Source organism: Ylistrum balloti, unplaced genomic scaffold (assembly GCF_031769215.1).
Source record: "Ylistrum balloti isolate Yb309-2 unplaced genomic scaffold, AGI_CSIRO_Ybal_v1 Utg371524, whole genome shotgun sequence".
NCBI classification, from domain to species: Eukaryota; Metazoa; Mollusca; class Bivalvia; order Pectinida; family Pectinidae; genus Ylistrum; species Ylistrum balloti.
Genome location: NW_026782786.1, coordinates 319 through 19134, shown reverse-complemented (window position 1 = coordinate 19134; position 18816 = coordinate 319).

Here is an 18816-nt window from a genome sequence, read left to right as displayed (position 1 = left end):
CTACAGGCCAAATATTAGTTGCCTGGGCCTTCCAATTATTGAGAAGAAGTCGTTTGAATGAAAAGTTTACGGACGGCGGACGGCGCACGACGACGGACGAAGCATGATGACTATAGGTCATCGGACCCTTCGGGTCAGATGACCTAAAAATGGGAGAAGGATCCACCAATGTCAGGTGTAAACAGGACAGAGTTCATTTAGATAAAAAATAAACATCATAAATAATGTTATCTGAAGCTTAATATGGAGTTAAAAAAAATCTAACTTATTTTAAGTCATGTGCTTTATAAAAAGGACATATTTTCCCTCAAAGTATAAATATGTGATATTACAGTAGAGATCACTAATTTTATTTTTTTTTTTTTGTTTAAATACAAATATAGTGGTTCAAGTACTGGTGCCTTTATAAGTTTTTACAAGAAATTGAAATAATTAACATGCTGAATATAAGTATTTTGTTGACCTGGAATTAGCCATAGAATTTACTTATCCTGTCCAAATGTCAATTTGATTTTAATTAAATTTTTGTTTATACAAAAACTGATTCTCTCTAATCAGCTAGCTTACTTGTATTGTGTATATGAGGAAAGGAAGTTATGTGTTGTTCTTGGAGTATGTTGTCAGTATGCTAATTAGTGTGTCTTACTTGTTTTGACCAATCAGCATTGTGCCCTAGAGGGGTGTCCGTATTGCTAGGCATTCAGTTTCAGCGGTTGGTGAGAAAGAGGATGTTTTTTGCTTTTTATTACGTTGTACCCACCCACCATCCCCTGCTACACCCTGTGTTTTCTGATGCTTTTGTTTATATATTTGCGATGTATTTTGTCCATGACCCTCTTGTTTAATTATTTTGTTGTAATATTTGTTTGTTTTTTTGTTTTTTTTTTTCTCTCTCTGTCTCTCCCTGATACGTCTAATGTACTTTTATTTGTGTTTCCTCATTTGGTTTTAGATGGGCAACTCACTCTTTTTTTTTTACAATCTAAGATATAGAATTTGGTCATAAATTTTGCTTAGTTGGCTTATAAGGCTTATAAATTCTTGGGGAATTTTTTCCCCCAATCACTTCATATACTTAGTATCTTTAGAAGTTTAGTCAAGCTTCTCCAAGGACCCTATGTGAGTCAAGTCACTTCTCTGAACCATTACAGAGTCAAGGGTCTTCTCATTGGTTACCTTAGGAGTCAAGTTTGTCTCGTGTTTGATGGCAGCTACTCCGTATACACAGTATGTCACAGAGTCAAGTCACTTCTCTTTGAGCCGAGTCTCTTCAGAGTCAAGTACTTCTCTTATGGTCTAGCCTTCTTCACTGTGCTTCTCTGATGTCACAGATTGTTTTTGAAGGCAGCTTCTATACATAGCAAGTCACAGAGTGTCACTTCTCTTTGATGTCACTGTGCTTCTCTGATGTCACAGAGTCAAGCTTGTTATCTTATTTTATTAGGTGCTTATGAGTGAGTTGCCCCTGTTTGCGCCAAAAAAATTGTGTTTTCCATGTACATATAACAACATGTTTACAATCATCAATAAATCGTTAACTTCAGTCATGCTTGAGTGTTTTTGTATAAATAATAGTATAAGTTTTATATATGGTACCTGGACAAGCCTCAGTAAAACAATCTTTAGAGTCAGTCAGTGTGTCTGAACACCCAGTTCCTGGCGAGATAGGTAGAGGGTTATCACAGGTGCGACTTCTACTGCGGGTTCCACCATCACACGTCGCTGTACACATCGACCATTGTGTCCATGTGCTTACTCCTCCATCTCCTGTACCGTGAATCAATATGAACTTATTACAATATGTTAAGTGAGGCAATCTCCAAACACTTAACCCAACTATCAAATCCTTGAAAGTTCCCTTAAATATTTTACTTAAAAAAACAAAAAAAACAAACAAAAGCCAAAAAAAACACAATGTACAAATGATGGGAATTTGGGCTAATGGTGAGTGGATCTGACCAAAACAAACAGCTTTCAATACTCAACTCAAAATAGTGACAGTTAACTAAGACCTGGATAATAGGTAAATGCCATTTCTTATTTTTTTTTTTAAATTTGTCAGGTTTTGATGCATTAACACCTTTCAACTAAATGTCCTGCTTCCCAGACTTTTGAAAATCTTTGTCAGGTGTCATCCTAGAAATTTATCAGCCAAATTACATGTTTCTGCAACTTCTGGTTAGTCAGAAGAAGTCGTTTATATATGTTTTTAACAAATTCAACTCATGTGACCTTGAATAAGGGTCAAGGTCATTTTTTCGCAGACTGTGTTGGGCTCTATCCAAGGAACTTGTCAGCCAAATACAATGTTTTTTTCGCCTTTTGGTTAGTCAGAAGAAGTTGAATATGGGCCAACATCATCTCTTTGCACAACCTTTGTTGGGCTTCATCCCAGCAACCCACAAGCCAAATGGCACGGACCAAGTGAGCTAACTAGGACAAAATATGATAACAAGAATGATCTGCACGGAGAATCTTAAATAAGTACAAAAGGAATAAGACCAGGCATTCCAGAAGAGTAAGCATCCTCTGCTTCATTGATGATGCCCAAAAACTATATTTGGTCAATTCATGTAAATAACATCACATTCCTTGATGAGGTAAACAACAACAAAAAACCAACAGGTATACTAATGATAATCAACCATGTTAAACTTCATACAGAAAACTATAACATCATTATGATGACCTGCCTCATCATTTTCCTCAATCTACATCTCTCAAAACATTATCAATGATAATTGTTCCTGCTTTTACAAACATTTCTCCTAGCTTGGAATATCTAGATTGAAAATCTATCATGTCGTGAGGCATTTCCAAACTCTGTATCAAAATTATTGGAAAACTACGACCGTATGTGGATTACATATAGTAAACTATAGTTAACATTTGACAAGTTTTACAGAATTTGATTAAAATACGATGTTGTTCACTTCCAGTATATACAGTGATAAAATAGACATACATGTATTTACTTACGTCCACATTTGAAAGTAGCATATCCGCTGATGTACCCAGTATTACATCCAGTGGAATAATGACAGTCGTCACAGTCAATACTGTTATACCCGGTAAACAGACTTTCAGTGAAGGTGACAACACAAGATTCGTGTCCATCACAATGGTTTTTAACGCGGGTTAGAGAACTGGAGTCATGGCAATCAGAATAGCTGCTTGAACGTCCATAATACCCTGACTGACTGTAGATCGTGAATCCTGATGGACATGCCATGGTGTAACTAGAGCCGTGGGATAAGGTGCCACTTTGGTACACTGGGGAGTGAACAATCTTCATGAACAATGATACGATTGACATCACATTTTTAAAGAGCAGATAAAAATTATTTTCATCAATGATTTTAATGTTAAACTGATTTCAAAGGCATGCTTTATTAATGTAGAAATATATAATCAAATTCAGAAATAGAAATAAGAAGCACATTTCTGGAAATCTCACATGGACAAGCTTCATCTGCTGGATCACAAGTGGCACTTTCAGATGCAGATCCAGAGCAGTCAATTCCTGATCCGGCCGTAGAAGGATTGTTACATGATCGAGTCCTGGTGTATGTGCCTTGGAAGTGACATGTTGAGCTACAAGATGACCAGGAACCCCAGTCTGACCAACCTCCATCCACTAAAACATCAGATGAAAGTTGCGATGATAGAACGTCCATGTATATCAATAGCCACCCTCTCTGTAATCACTATTCACATCTTATGGGGAAATGAGTATTGAAATAAAGGAAAGACAGTAACTGGGAGACATAAAGAAGGCAGCTAGGAAAGAAGAGGCCATTACGGCCTATGTCGCTCACCTGACTTTGCTCAGCTGAAATTGCTTCATAAAAACTAAAGGTATATTAATTATCCAAGAACACAACACAAAACATATCTATTTTCCTATTGGACCCAATCCCTCTATCCTTAGGACGTCTGCCAAACCATTCATACTTCAGATCACATCATTCCTAACTAGAAGTAAGATTTTATAGAATTTGTCCCATTTTCAATGTGGGCCTCAAACCTCCTGCCCCTGGGCCAAGACTCACTGTTTATAAACAAGGGCCATCAGAGACAGGTTATGCGATTGGGACAAAATTTAAGTATGAAAAAATAACAAAGGGTAATAACTCCTAAATTATGCAATACAGTGATGGTTTTTGTGCTACGCACTTCTCCTAGTTGCGATCTATCTACCTATGAACTTTTGTGGTGATATCGTTTATAGATTTTGTTGTGCTGCGGACAAAATTATGACAGACGGACGGACAAAATGGCGACTTTATGATCTCTCTTCAGGGAGCATGAAAATAAAAAAATTGATTACTCTTCACCTAACAATGCTTCAGACTAAATTTGGACAAAATTCAATCATACCTACAGAAAGAGCAGGATATCCAATTATATGCTCTACTTCTCCTAGCTCCTCCTGCCCAAGGAAGCCTAGACCCATCATTTATACAAAAAAATGATTCCCCATCACTACAGAATGCATCAGACCAAACTTGGCCAAAATCCACTTATTCCTACATGAGAAATAGGATCTTAAAAGAACTTTCCCTTTCGAGCCCCAGCACTCAGGCGCTGGGGACTGAAACCCATAAGGCCACTGATATTGAACAGTAGATGATAGACATTTTTCTAGGACCTGTGACCACACATAAGGCCACTGATATTGAACAGTACATGATAGACATTTTTCTAGGACCTGGGACCACACATAAGGCCACTGATATTGAACAGTACATGATAGACATTTTTCTAGGACCTGGGACCACACATAAGGCCACTGATATTGAACAGTACATGATAGACATTTTTCTGTGACCTGGGACCACACATAAGGCCACTGACATTGAACAGTACATGATAGACATTTTTCTAGGACCTGGGACCACACATAAGGCCACTGATATTGAACAGTACATGATAGACATTTTTCTAGGACCTGGGACCACACATAAGGCCACTGATATTGAACAGTACATGATAGACATGTTTTGTAGGGACCACACATAAGGCCACTGATATTGAACAGTACATGATAGACATTTTTCTAGGACCTGGGACCACACATAAGGCCACTGATATTGAACAGTACATGATAGACATTTTTCTAGGACCTGGGACCACACATAAGGCCACTGATATTGAACAGTACATGATAGACATTTTTCTAGGACCTGGGACCACACATAAGGCCACTGATATTGAACAGTACATGATAGACATTTTTCTAGGACCTGGGACCACACATAAGGCCACTGATATTGAACAGTACATGATAGACATGTTTTGTAGGGACCACACATAAGGCCAACATTAATTAGGACCTTGACATACAATAGAGGACCATATTTTGTGGGATCTTGATTTGAAAATATGGCCACATTGTCTTCAACCTGGCACCATATATATAAAAGGACCAAACTGGCTGGGATGGGCCTGTACAAAATGACACATTGTCTAGGACGTGGACATAGAAATAAGGACCAAATGATCTAGGACCTGGAATCGTATATAAGGACCATAATGTCTGAGTTCTGGGCCAAGAAAAAGGACCGCATTGCCAGGGTCCGGCGACTGAGTGGAATGACAACATGGTATAGATCCTCTAACTGCACAAAAGGACGATATTGTCTCAGACCAGGGCCTGGAAATAAGGACCATCATGTCTAGACCCATGACCAGATGTAACTAGAAACGTCATCCTAAGGATAAGTACAACTGTGAAAACTGGACGCACTGACTGTAATGTAATGGTCCTGAAACTGGAGACCAGGACCAGGAAGTAGACACCAAAATGTCTAGTTCTGGGTCTGGAAATCAGGACCAGATTGTTTGGAAACTTTTACCGGACGTGACGTTATGGATATGCATCTCATTTAATGGAAATAATTACCTGATATATATTTCTGAAAATATTTTACATGTTATACAATTTGTATATTTATCTATCTGAGGTAGTGAGAAACATGAATACATATGTGGATGACATTGGTGCACTCACAGTCACTGCAATCGATGTTATAGTAATCTCCATCACATATACATTCAAATCGAACTCCTCTGTTGTAGCATGTTCCTCCATTTTGACATGTGACTAAGCTGCAGAAATCATCAAAGGCTGAAATGTTTAGAATAAAATTTTCTAAATCATTTGAAAACTTCATACCTGAAAAAGCTGTCCTTTGAATTTCCTTATAAATGTGGATAGGATCACGGTAACAAGATGATTTAACAATATTCCAGCCTGTACTTAACAGTTTACTGTTTCAATATTCATTAGAAGTTTTGTCATTATTATATCGATCCGAGTCATATTGATAGAGTGAAGTCAATACAATCCTATCTCTATTATATCGATCTGAGTCATATTGATAGAGTGAAGTCAATACAATGCTATCTCTATTATATCGATCTGAGTCATATTGATAGAGTGAAGTCAATACAATGCTATCTCTATTATATCGATCCGAGTCATATTGATAGAGTGAAGTCAATACACTGCTATCTCTATTATATCGATCTGAGTCATATTGATAGAGTGAAGTCAATACAATGCTATCTTTATTCATATATAAGATCTGTTTGATGTTGCATTGGTTCAGCACATTGGTAAATATTAACTACAGACCAACAGACATGATGAATACCTACTAATTACAATATCATTATAACATTAGTAAGATAATAATGAATACTTACTGACTGAAATAAGAAACACGTCGGCCAGCTGTTGATCTAGAGTGAAAGAAAGAAACAAGTAAAATATAGACAGTGACATTAAACATAAGTTTACAATTAAATGACAGTTCATTAACCACTGAACACTTAAGATATTATATATAATAAAAAATAGTTTTGTGTCTATTTTATCAAGTTAGGGAAGTGTGTTTTTTGTGTGGCTATTTTTAAACAAGTATTTTCTGGGAACCATAATCATCTAAATGATTAACAGATGGGTAGGTATGGTATGTGAAGTCTCAGGCAACCAGCTCTACGTTAATGAAAGTAGGGTCGACATTGAGTCAAGATGACACAATTTAACTGTTTTATGATGTTAAATGTATTAAACCCTTTATGTGAATATAATTGAGATAAATACTGAATGAATGGAAGTGATGTTGCAATATGTTACTCTGTCACACACAAAATGGGGCAAAGCCACAACTGGTTGGGTTGCAGGATGAGTGCAATGTTATATGGTATTTATAAGACAGTTAAGGGTGTTTAATTTGTTGAGTATATAGAATATTTGTTATAAGAGAGAAAGTTTGGTTGTATTTTATGAATTGGTGCAGAAGAAAGGCATTTGAAGAAAGAAGTAGCAGCCATTTTTTATTCGGAGATGTTCAAAAAAGAGACAATGGACATCTAGGAACAGAAAGGTGATTTATATGCGGAAAATAACTAAGTTCCAAAGCCCGGAAAATCCTGAAAAATATCCAAAATAAATCCATAATATGAGGTGCACATCTTCAACATATATATCCTACAAAGTTTCAAGCTTTTATGCTAAAAACTCTAAGAGGAGTTGATTCTACAAAACTGGTACCCCTTTTCCCTGCCAAACAGCGGAAAATGACTAAGTTCCAAAGCCCAGAAAAATGTCCAGAATGAATCCATAATAGGAAGTGCACATTTTCAACATATAAATAAACATCCTACAAAGTTTCAAGTTTCTACGTCAAAAACTCTAGGAGGAGTTGATTCACCATACTATAACCCGGATTTGCACTGTGCAACCCGGCCAATCAACATTATAACTGAAAGGGATTACCTCACCCAAATGCAGTTTTGCAAGATTTTAGACAAAATAGTTGTATGCAGGGTATAATTTGGCATGATATTTCATTGTAATACTAATATCTTACTATAAATGCACATTTCTAATAATTTTCACTCTCACTCATTTTCCTGTTTGTTACTCTAAACAACTGAACGATCAGACGAGGGATTCAATTTTTTAAAAAGTAAGTACATAGGTTTTTATCTTAACGGATATTCTTTGGATTGTTGTGTAAGGATCAGTCATGAGATAGCCTATCTTGCTCGTAAACCACAGGACTCTACCTAGCCCTAAATGCTGAAATTTTAACAGGATCATAATTCAAACACAAATTCAATGAGACTAGGTCAAAATATAGTTAAAAGAAAGATTTACATGGAAATTACTGAAAAATTATAATGAAAAAAAAGACAAAGTGTTGCAGAGGAATATCAGTGTCTTCTGGTTTATCGACGACTCCTGTCATGTAAATCTTGTTCAATCCAATTAAGTTGTGTCATTTCCAAAATGAGGACAACGTAAACAGCAACGAAACTACTAATGAACATCAAACAGGTCCAGTTTATGTCACATAAATATATAGAATATTTCCCGATGAGCCTCTCACCGACATCTTTCAGGAAACTGTGATATCAGTCATGCAGCTTGGTGGAAAATCTATTCCTGGTGGTTTTGTAGAAGGAAAAGATTGTGATAAATGTCTGATGTTATTATCATTATGACATTCTTAACGGCCGGTCAACATATAAAAGGTCATTAGGGCCATCAACGGGTAAAACACGGATTGAAAAGGGAATACCATTAAAACAAACCAAAAGGTAAAAGACAAATGCTAAAAATCTTAAATGGGTATGTTAGCACAAAATATTAAAATGGTTCTCAAGTAGACAGAAGGTCGATGCAGTCCAATAAAAAATGTTTAACAGTGAATGGCTAACCACATCCTATGTACAGATGATTATCTTCGCCTTCCAACATATATGAATGTGTAAGGTAAGTATGACCAATCCGAAGATGGGCAAGGACAACTTTATCTCAGTGGTTGTCTCTATAGCCTGGAGACCATTCACCGATAACAGGTTTAATGGAGTGCAATTTGTTATTGGTATAGGTATTCCAATCCTCCTTCCACTGAGCTTTTAAAATTTGTTTAATAAATGGTGTAAAATCGGTAAAATAAAGTTTAAAAACAACAGGTGGTAGCGATAAAGCTTCCTTTGCTGCATGATCTACTTTTTTGTTGCCTAGTATTCTGATGTGCCCAGCAACCCAGCAAATAGCAATACGAGAGTTAAAGGCAAGTTCATGATATAGTATTAAGGTATTACCAATGAAAATGTTTTCAATATTTCTATTGCTAAGACTTTGTAGAACAGAAAGAGAGTCTGAATGGATAACAGCTCTCATTACTTTGCTTCTTTGAATATATTCAAGGGCGAGGTAGATAGCTCGCACTTCTGCCGAGAATATTGAGGCGTTGTTCGGTAGCCAGCATCCAAAGGTTTCATCTTGTGTAACCATGGCCGCAGCAACATTATCATTATCTTTTGAACCATCAGTTTATAAATGTAGAAATGTTTCATATTGTAACTGCAATTTCAAGAAGGATGAACGAAAGGTGTAACTGTCTGTGTCTGATTTAACCATTTCATGAAGTGAAAACTTCAGGTGTAGATGTGCCAACTCAGCAATGAGTCGACAATTCAACCCTGAAAACAGCACTTGTCCTACAAGACGGCATGATCAAAGCAGAGCAACAATGTTCATTTAAATCTAAAAATTGCCTTATCTCAAATATTATCTAAATTTCAATCACTTCTTTTAATCAAGTGACTTGCCAGTTGTTTTGATCAACTTAAAGAGCCAGACCCACTCCTCAACTGATATTATTTTAAATGGAAAAAAAAATTCATGAGTTTTTATTTTTCTCGAGAAGCAAAAGTTCTGACTAACCCTGTAATACAGCAATTTTAAAGTAAATCGCTACCAATCTAATCTAGAGTTGTTCTCAAGAAATAGTTTTAACAAACTTTCAAAATCAAAATCCAAGATGGTCGCATGTGATCAGTATCAAAATGAAACAGACATAACTAGGGATCAAGAAAATCATACACATGCTATCTGAGAAAGATCTATGCTGTAGTTCTCAAGAAATAGCGATTTCAAACTCTCAAAGTCAAAATCTAAGATGTCCGTCTGTCAGCCATTTCGTTTTTCTGTTCAGTCCCACAATCAAATTGGAACAACTAAGGACCAAGAGGAACCTATATATGAAATTTAAGAAAGATCCATCCAGTACTTCTCAAAAAATAGGGATAAAAAAATTTCCAAATAAAAATCCAAGATGACTGCCTTTTGGCCATTTTGTTTTTCTGATCAATCCCAGAATAAGATCGGCATAACAAGAGACCAAGGGAAAACTACATATGGAATTTGAGAGAGATCCATCTCTTATTTTTAAAGAAATAGAGATAACAAACTTCATTGAAAAAATCCAAGATCACTGCCTGTTGGCCATTTTCTTTTCTTTTATCAGTCCCAAAAAAAATGGGCACAACTATGAACAAGGTGAACCAAAATATGCAATTTTTGAAAGATCCATCCAGTCCTTCTCAAGATATAATGATTACAAAAACTGTTTATGGATGGACAGATGTAAAGAGATTTAAATAAATGGTGGGCTAAAAATTCCTATAAAACCATATAGTATCATTCATTCACATTAGTCATAGAGATTACTTCCTTCATGATCATAATTTGAAACTGTATATGCCGCATTTATTTATATCAAGTCATCAAAGACTTACAATCTAAATAGGATATAACATCAAAATACTACCATAGAACAGTTCTAATATTCTAAACTTTTCGCAATCTTCGCTGATTAAATAGCAGGTGTCCCAATTGTTCATTTCTTATTCTGTATCATTGATCAAACAATCATACCAAATTGTGTCATTGATCAAACAATCATACCAAATTGTGTCATTGATCAAACAATCATACCAAATTGTGCCATTGATCAAACAATCATACCAAATTGTGCCATTGATCAAACAATCATACCAAATTGTGTCATTGATCAAACAATCATACCAAATTGTGTCATTGATCAAACAAACATACCAAATTGTGTCATTGATCAAACAATCATACCAAATTGTGTCATTGATCATACAAACATACCAAATTGTGCCATTGATCAAACAATCATACCAAATTGTGTCATTGATCAAACAATCATACCAAATTGTGCCATTGATCAAACAATCATACCAAATTGTGCCATTGATCAAACAATCATACCAAATTGTGCCATTGATCAAACAAACATACCAAATTGTGTCATTGATCAAACAATCATACCAAATTGTGCCATTGATCAAACAAACATACCAAATTGTGTCATTGATCAAACAATCATACCAAATTGTGCCATTGATCAAACAATCATACCAAATTGTGCCATTGATCAAACAATCATACCAAATTGTGCCATTGATCTACAAACATACCAAATTGTGCTATTGATCAAACAATCATACCAAATTGTGCCATTGATCTACAAACATACCAAATTGTGCTATTGATCAAACAATCATACCAAATTGTGCCATTGATCAAACAATCATACCAAATTGTGTCATTGATCAAACATTCATACCAAATTGTGCCATTGATCATACAAACATACCAAATTGTGTCATTGATCAAACAATCATACCAAATTGTGTCATCAATAAAAAAAACATACCAGATTGTGCCATTGATCAAGGAAAAATACCAAATTGTGCCATTGTTCAAACAAACATACCAAATTTTAGATTATGTAAGCATATTTTTCAAGTATGTGTACATCTTTTATTGTCTGTAGGGATATTGTATCTACTGCATATTTGTGTAATCCATACCATGTTGTCTGTGAGAAATCATTATGATGACACATTTGTGGATGGTAAACTATCTGTATTACATTCAAGAGTTACATAATTAAAAACTGACCATTAAAATGATCCTGTTTGATGAGGTTGTAATTAATTATCATTTACCACATCACTCTCTCATGTTATGACCAGGATGAAGAACTGACTTACTGACGTTGGTCTTGGAGACTCCAGTGTCACTGTAGAGGACGAAGGGATTGGTATAAGCTGATTCCCAGCTACAACCACCACCATTTGTATCAGAAACCACAAACCAACCCTGATCTGAATTACAGCCTGCATATTCTTTTTCAGCAAAAAACCGACGATTATTGCTGCTTTCTCTGTAACAGAAATCTCCATTATCTGTCACAACTCCTTACAAATATTGTAGTTTAAAACCTTAAAGCAGAAATCAGAAAAGTGTTAAATTGAAAGATTGAAGTTATAGGAATTTTAATCAATGTATATCACCATTGTGAGTTTTAAAAGTGCATAATAAAAACAAAGTTAGCAGGTGCTAACATCTAGCCTTAAACTAGATCATTAAATGAAATTACATTTAGCAGGTGCTAACATCACACCTTGAGATTGTTAAATGAAATCACTTTTAGCAGGTGCTAACATCAGACCTTGAGATTGTTAAATGAAATCACTTTTAGCAGGTGCTAACATCAGACCTTGAGATTGTTAAATGAAATCACTTTTAGCAGGTGCTAACATCAGACCTTGAGATTGTTAAATGAAATCACAGTTAACAGGTGCTAACATTACTGTATCTATGAGATAAGTACATCTGATGACATGTCTGTATCTATGGTATAAGTACACATGATGGCATGTCTGTATCTATTGGATAAGTACATCTGATGACATGTCTGTATCTATGGGATAAGTACATCAGACTACAAGTCTGTATCTATGGGATAAGTACATATGATGACATGTCTTTATCTATGGGATAAGTACATCAGACTACATGTCTGTATCTATGAGATAAGTTCATCTGATGACATGTCTGTATCTATGAGATAAGTACATCTGATGACATGTCTGTATCTATGGGATAAGTACATCTGATGATATGTCTGTATCTATGGGATAAGTACATCTGATGATATGTCTGTATCTATGGGATAAGTACATCTGATGATATGTCTGTATCTATGGGATAAGTACATCTGATGACATGTCTGTATCTATGGGATAAGTACATCTGATGACATGTCTGTATCTATGGGATAAGTACATCTGATGACATGTCTGTATCTATGAGATAAGTACATCTGATGACATGTCTGTATCTATGAGATAAGTACATCTGATGACATGTCTGTATCTATGGGATAAGTACATCTGATGACATGTCTGTATCTATGGGATAAGTACATCTGATGACATGTCTGTATCTATGGGATAAGTACATCTGATGACATGTCTGTATCTATGGGATAAGTACATCTGAGGACATGTCTGTATCTATGGGATAAGTACATCTGATGACACGTCTGTATCTATGGGATAGGTACATCTGATGACACGAATGTATTTATGGGATAAGTACATCTGATGACATGTCTGTATCTATGAGATAAGTATATCTGATGACACAACTGTATTTATGATTTAAAAAGAAAACATTCTTACCCTGCCACGCTACAGTATTGGGTTGTTGTGTATCTGTTGAGGTCACTAAAACTTGAGTAAAGCAGCCTATTGCTACATGACATCCAACCGGTGACCCCTGATGCATGTGCGTCAAACACAGCATATGCAGCTTCTACGCCATTCTTTATGAAAGAAACTCGTACCTGTTGTGTAAGTAAGTAAATAGTGGATATTTAGGTTGTCTCCCTTGTCTGTAATTTAATACACTAACAGAATGTGAAATCTCAATGGTAAAAAGGGATAAAGAATGTTTATTATACTAGTCATAAGCCATATCATTCACACTAGTTTTCAGAGCTGCAATATCTACAGTGCAAACACAGATGCAATGTTTCCACTTGTTCGCTGTAAACACACAATTATTTCTTATAGAGATAAATGCATATACTCTAATTTGACTTTTAACAGTAAATTGATAACAGTGTACTTACTGTATGCTGTTTGTAGTTAATGCATTCATACTTGTCAAGATATCATTAATATTTCTAACATGATGGGCCTGAAAATTTGTTTGTCACCTAATGTAACAAAAGATTTCCAACACTGACAGTAAATCTAGACTTAACATATAATTCTGACTTTTAGTCAAGTTCTTCCTCTTTATTAGTGAAGTGACAGAACATTTGACATTGACCTTGTAAACAGTGACCTTTAGATTATAAGTGAAGTGACAGAACATCTGACATTGACCTTGTAAACAATGACCTTTAGATTATTTGTGAAGTGACAGAACATTTGACATTGACCTTGTAAACAATGACCTTTAGATTATTAGTGAAGTGACAGAACATCTGACATTGACCTTGTAAACACTGACCTTTAGATTATTAAAACATTTGACATTGACCTTGTAAACAGTGACCTTTAGATTATTAAAACATTTGACATTGACCTTGTAAACAGTGAACCTTTAGATTATTAAAACATTTGACATTGACCTTGTAAACAGTGACCTTTAGATTATTAAAATATTTGACATTGACCTTGTAAACAGTGACCTTTAGATTATTAAAACATTTTCTGAATTAATTCTTTTTTATCTTAATTTCATTTTGCTTCATGATGTCATAATTCAGACCCAAGTTTAAAACAGTATTCCCCAAATAATATTTAGAGGTTTTCCCATTTACATCAATATATATCATGAATGGTAAAAGGTTATGGACATTTAACCATTGGGTAAACATAACAACCAAACCTTAATACATCAACCACTCCCTATGGACAATTTTTCAAGATTTCTCTTTCAGTTCCAAAAATCTAATACAACATGGCCTTCCTTATCATTCTACTATATCGCTAAATGAGTATCATTTCTAAAATACATCCAACATCATCAAATACTTTCAGCAAAATTATACAACACCACAGGAAAAGGTTCAAAGTACGAACAATAACAGTTGTGAATACCTATAACAAGACCTATTGCATTGATGTAGTTACTTGTCCAGTAGGCCTACCCCACCGATGCAGTAACTTGTCCTATAGACCTACCCCAACGATGCAGTAACTTGTCCTATAGACCTACCCCACTGATGTAGTAACTTGTCCTATAGACCTACCCCACGGATGCAGTAACTTGTCCTATAGACCTACCCCACTGATGTAGTAACTTGTCCTATAGACCTACCCCACTGATGTAGTAACTTGTCCTATAGACCTACCCCACCGATGCAGTAACTTGTCCTATAGACCTACCCCACTGATGTAGTAACTTGTCCTATAGACCTACCCCACTGATGTAGTAACTTGTCCTATAGACCTACCCCACTGATGTAGTAACTTGTCCAGTAGGCCTACCCCACTGATGTAGTAACTTGTCCTATAGACCTAGCCAACTGATGTAGTAACTTGTCCTATAGACCTACCCCACTGATGTAGTAACTTGTCCTATAGACCTACCCCACTGATGTAGTATCTTGTCCAGTAGGCCTTCCTAACTGATGTAGTAACTTGTCCTATAGACCTACCCCACTGATGTAGTAACTTGTCCTCTAGACCTACCCCACTGATGTAGTAACATGTCCTATAAACCTACCCCACTGATGTAGTAACTTGTCCTCTAGACCTAACCCACTGATGTAGTAACTTGTCCTATAAACCTACCCCCACTGATGTAGTAACTTGTCCTATAGACCTACCCCACTGATGTAGTAACTTATCCTATAGACCTACCCCACTGATGTAGTAACTTGCCCTATAGACCTACCCCACTGATGTAGTAACTTGTCCTATAGACCTACCCCACTGATGTAGTAACTTGTCATCTAGACCTACCCAACTGATGTAGTAACTTGTCCTCTAGACCTACCCCACTGATGTAGTAACTTGTCCTATAGACCTACCCCACTGAGGTAGTGATATGTCCTATAGACCTACCCCACTGATGAAGTAACTTGTCCTCTAGACCTACCCCACTGATGAAGTAACTTGTCCTATAGACCTACCCACTGATGTAGTTACTTGTCCAGTAGGCCTACCCCACTAATGTAGTAACTTGTCCAATAGACCTAGCCAACTGATGTAGTAACTTGTCCTATAGACCTACCCCACTGATGTAGTAACTTGTCCTATAGACCTACCCCACTGATGTAGTAACTTGTCCAGTAGGCCTACCCCACTGATGTAGTAACTTGTCCAGTAACTGATGTAGTAACTTGTCCTCTAGACCTACCCCACTGATGTAGTAACTTGTCCTATAAACCTACCCCCACTGATGTAGTAACTTGTCCTATAGACCTACCCCACTGATGTAGTAACTTGTCCTATAGACCTACCCCACTGATGTAGTAACTTGTCCTATAAACCTACCCCCACTGATGTAGTAACTTGTCCTATAGACCTACCCCACTGATGTAGTAACTTGTCCTATAGACCTACCCCACTGATGTAGTAACCCCACTGATGTAGTAACTTGTCCTATAGACCTAGCCCACTGATGCAGTAACTTGTCCTATAGACCTACCCCACTGATGTAGTAACTTGTCCTCTAGACCTACCCCACTGATGTAGTAACTTGTCCTATAGACCTACCCCACTGATGTAGTAACTTGTCCTATAGACCTACCCCACTGATGAAGTAACTTGTCCTATAGACCTACCCCACTGATGAAGTAACTTGTCCTATAGACCTACCCACTGATGTAGTAACTTGTCCTATAGACCTACCCCACTGATGTAGTGACAAGTCCTATAGACCTACCCCACTGATGTAGTAACTTGTCCTCTAGACCTACCCCACTGATGTAGTAACTTGTCCAGTAGGCCTACCCCACTGATGTAGTAACTTGTCCAATAGACCTAGCCCACTGATGTAGTAACTTGTCCTATAGACCTACCCCACTGATGTAGTAACTTGTCCAGTAGGCCTACCCCACTGATGTAGTAACTTGTCCTATAGACCTACCCCACTGATGTAGTTACTTGTACTATAGACCTACCCCACTGATGTAGTAACTTGTCTTCTATAGACCTACCCCACTGATGTAGTAACTTGTCCTATAGACCTACCCCACTGATGTAGTAACTTGTCCTATAGACCTACCCCACTGATGTAGTATCTTGTCCAGTAGGCCTTCCCCACTGATGTAGTAACATGTCCAATAGACCTAACCCACTGATGTAGTGACAAGTCCTATAGACCTACCCCACTGATGTAGTAACTTGTCCTATAGACCTACCCCACTGATGTAGTAACTTGTCCTATAGACCTACCCCACTGATGTAGTTACTTGTCCAGTAGGCCTACCCCACTGATGTAGTAACTTGTCCAATAGACCTAGCCAACTGATGTAGTAAATTGTCCTATAGACCTACCCCACTGATGTAGTAACTTGTCCTATAGACCTACCCCACTGATGTAGTAACTTGTCCTATAGACCTACCCCACTGATGTAGTAACTTGTACTATAGACCTACCCCACTGATGTAGTAACTTGTCCTCTAGACCTAACCCACTGATGTAGTAACTTGTCCTATAAACCTACCCCCACTGATGTAGTAACTTGTCCTATAGACCTACCCCACTGATGTAGTAACTTGTCCTATAGACCTACCCCACTGATGTAGTAACTTGTCCTATAAACCTACCCCCACTGATGTAGTAACTTGTCCTATAGACCTACCCCACTGATGTAGTAACTTGTCCTCTAGACCTACCCCACTGATGTAGTAACTTGTCCTCTAGACCTACCCCACTGATGTAGTAACTTGTCCTATAGACCTAGCCCACTGATGCAGTAACTTGTCCTATAGACCTACCCCACTGATGTAGTAACTTGTCCTCTAGACCTACCCCACTGATGTAGTTACCTGTACTATAGACCTACCCCACTGATGTAGTAACTTGTCCTCTAGACCTACCCCACTGATGTAGTAATTTGTCCTCTAGACCTACCCCACTGATGTAGTAACTTGTCCAATAGACCTACCCCACTGATGTAGTAACTTGTCCTATAGACCTACCCCACTGATGAAGTAACTTGTCCTATAGACCTACCCACTGATGTAGTAACTTGTCCTATAGACCTACCCCACTGATGTAGTGACAAGTCCTATAGACCTACCCCACTGATGTAGTAACTTGTCCTCTAGACCTACCCCACTGATGTAGTAACTTGTCCAGTAGGCCTACCCCACTGATGTAGTAACTTGTCCAATAGACCTAGCCAACTGATGTAGTAACTTGTCCTATAGACCTACCCCACTGATGTAGTAACTTGTCCAGTAGGCCTACCCCACTGATGTAGTAACTTGTCCTATAGACCTACCCCACTGATGTAGTTACTTGTACTATAGACCTACCCCACTGATGTAGTAACTTGTCTTATAGACCTACCCCACTGATGTAGTAACTTGTCCTATAGACCTACCCCACTGATGTAGTAACTTGTCCTATAGACCTACCCCACTGATGTAGTAACTTGTCCTATAGACCTACCCCACTGATGTAGTTACTTGTACTATAGACCTACCCCACTGATGTAGTAACTTGTCTTCTAGACGTACCCCACTGATGTAGTAACTTGTCCTATAGACCTACCCCACTGATGTAGTAACTTGTCCTATAGACCTACCCCACTGATGTAGTATCTTGTCCAGTAGGCCTTCCCCACTGATGTAGTAACTTGTCCTATAGACCTAGCCCACTGATGCAGTAACTTGTCCTATAGACCTACCCCACTGATGTAGTAACATGTCCAATAGACCTAACCCACTGATGTAGTGACAAGTCCTATAGACCTACCCCACTGATGTAGTAACTTGTCCTCTAGACCTAACCCACTGATGAAGTAACTTGTCCTATAGACCTACCCCACTGATGTAGTTACTTGTCCAGTAGGCCTACCCCACTGATGTAGTAACTTGTCCAATAGACCTAGCCAACTGATGTAGTAAATTGTCCTATAGACCTACCCCACTGATGTAGTA